Here is a 3088-nt window from a genome sequence, read left to right as displayed (position 1 = left end):
ATTGTGTGAATCACAGGCAGGGAAGAGTTAAGTATGTCAAATTGCATGTATGAAATAAGAGAGAGAAAGAAATACTACTAGTATATTTTAAAACAAAAGACAGGAAAATGGCAGCTCTTCTGAGTCGGAAAAATTTCCTTTTCATACATGCTGACAGCCAGAAGGGGTTATTATTGAGAATATGAGTAAAGTTACTGCCAGCTTCTGCTAGTGCTCATGTTTAAAAAGGAACTATGGAAACCAGGAGAAGGAATATTAATTAAGTTGAAATTTGGAAGGTCTTTGCCAGGAGTGGATGAATAAATTCAATGAAGCAACATGTTGTGTTGTAATTTCATGTTTTGTTAGCAATTTAATAGAATGCTGAACTTTTCATAAATTAACACTTTGTTTTAATAATCTCATTAAAAGGTTATTTCTCAATAAAATTAGTGCTGGAATGTGATTTTGTTTTAAATTTAAAGAACTGGTATATATTTTCTTTTTTATAATTTTAAGTAGCCGCACAAGTGATCATTATTTTTAAATGTTGAATACATTTACATGTTAAAATAAAAAGCACAAAATAATACAGATAAATATCTTTCTCATTCCAGATTCTCAGTCTCCCCTCACCCCACAATGAAGAAACCTGTTATTAGTTTCTTGTGTATACTTTAGAGATATTATTTGGACATCTCTTTCATACAAATTCACAAAATGTGTTGTTGGTTAGAACTATTATTACTCTTTATAAGTTCATATATATATATATATATATATATATATATCGTCGTCGTCGTCGGCAGCCGTCCGTCTCGAGAGACGATGGCGTAGCTTCTTGAGAGTCTATCTGCACCGCCGAGAATGGCTGTGCAGTCCGATTCGGGAGTGACAATCCCTGCCGCACTTGGTACAGGCGAAGGCAGATGGCCGTTGTTGCTGCTGTTGACGCTGCTTCCGCCTCGATCTTTTCTGGACCGCCTCCTCGTTGCGCGCAGCCTCCGCGCGTGACGTACCTTGCCTGACCGCGAGCCTCCAGGCTAGGCGGTCGTCTGCTTGAACTTCCCATGTGTTGAGATTGATGGAGCATTGTGTCATGTCCTTTTTGCAGATGTCTTTGAACCGCAGTTTTGGGCGCCCTGTCATCCTCTTGCCTTCTGCTAGCTCGCCGTAGAGGAGGTCTTTGGGGATACGGCCTGCATCCATTCTTTTGACATGGCCGAGCCACCTGAGACGTCTCTCGCTAAGAACTGCATGCAAACTGCTCATATTGGCTCGCTTCAGCACCTCGGTGTTGGGGACCTTATCCTGCCAGGCGACATGCAGGACGCGTCGCAGGCACCTCATGTGGAAGCTGTTGAGTTTCCTTTCGTGCCTTGTGTAGGTGGTCCACGTCTCGCTGCCATAGAGGAGAGTGCTGAGTACGCAGGCTTGGTAGATGCGCAGTCTGGTTTTCTCAGTGAGGCTGGAATTGTTCCACGCTCGCCGGTTCAGTCTGGCCATAACTGTGGCTGCCCTGGCGATTCTCCGGTTGACCTCCAAGTCGACTGACAGAGAGCTCGAGATGGTGGACCCGAGGTAAGTGAAGTCGTTGACAACCTCCAGGGTGTATCCGTCGATGGTGATGCATGGGGGAGTTCCCGTGCCTTGAGCCATAACATTCGTCTTCGTCAGGCTGATGGCTAGTCCGAACTCCTTGCATGCGTGGGAAAGGCAAGTGACTAGCTGCTGGAGTCCCTCTTCGGAGTGTGATGTCAAAGCTGCGTCGTCGGCGAAGAGCATCTCACGGATGAGCACCTCTTTGACTTTGGTCTTGGCTCGTAGACGGGCCAGGTTGTAGAGCTTGCCATCGGATCTGGTGTGAATGAAGACACCCTCGCTGCAGTCCTTAAAGGCGTATTGGAGGAGCATGGAGAAGAAGATTCCGAACAGCGTAGGCGCGAGGACGCAGCCCTGCTTTACTCCGCTGCTGACTGGGAAGGCCTCAGAGGTTGCGCCGTTGTAGGACACCGTGCTGTGCATGTTGTCGTGAAAGGACATGACCACAGCAAGCAGATGTGGTGGACAGCCAATCTTCCGTAGCAAGCTGAAGAGACCGCTTCGACTGACCAGATCAAACGCCTTCGTAAGGTCAATAAAGGCGAGGTAGAGTGGTTTATGCTGCTCGTGACACTTCTCCTGCAGCTGGCGTAGGGAGAAGATCATGTCCACTGTTGAGCGGCCAGCTCTGAAGCCACACTGGGACTCTGGGTAGACGCGGGAAGCAAGGGTCTGCAGGCGGGCAAGAGCGACCCGGGCGAATACTTTGCCGACGACGCTGAGGAGAGAGATGCCCCGGTAGTTGTTGCAGTCGCTGCGGTCTCCTTTGTTCTTGTACATGGTGATAATGTTGGCATCTCTCATATCCTGGGGGATGTAACCCTCCTTCCAGCAGAGACAGAGTAGATGGTGGAGCGGCTGTAGCAGGACTGGTTTCCCGCTCTTTAGGATTTCTGGAGGGATTCCGTCGCTTCCTGGTGCTTTCCCGCAAGCGAGGCGGTCGATGGCTTTGCCGAGCTCTGCCGCAGTAGGTGGGGTGTCTAGCTCCTCCATGACTGGTAGGTCTGGGATGGCATTAAGAGCAGTGTCTGTTACGGTGTTCCTCGTTGCGTACAGCTCGAGGTAGTGCTCGGTCCACCGCCGCATTTGCTGTTCCTGGTCAGTGATGACCTCACCTGTCTTGGACTTAAGGGGGGCGATCTTGGAGGGGATTGGGCCTGTTGCCTTCTTGATACCCTCATACATTCCTCGTGCATTGCCTATATCGGCGGCTTCCTGAATGCTTCTGCACAGGTTTAGCCAATAGGTGTTGGCACAGTGGCGGGCGGTCTTCTGGACTTTGTTCCTGGCAGCCCGTAGAGCTTGAAGTGTACTGGGAGTGGGCGTGACCTTGTAAGCCAGTAGGGCCTTCCTCTTAGCCTCGATCACGGGTTCCATTTCTTCCCAGTGAGCCTCGTACCAGTCAGCGTTCTTCCGCTCTTTCTTCCCGTAAGCAATAATGGCGGAGTTGTATATGGCGTCGCGGAGACGTGGCCAATTGGATTCGATAATGTCATCTGCCGCCACT

Source organism: Furipterus horrens, unplaced genomic scaffold (genome assembly GCF_987537825.1).
Source record: "Furipterus horrens unplaced genomic scaffold, mFurHor1.1.pri manual_scaffold_3, whole genome shotgun sequence".
NCBI lineage: Eukaryota > Metazoa > Chordata > Mammalia > Chiroptera > Furipteridae > Furipterus > Furipterus horrens.
This window is presented reverse-complemented; position numbering follows the sequence as displayed.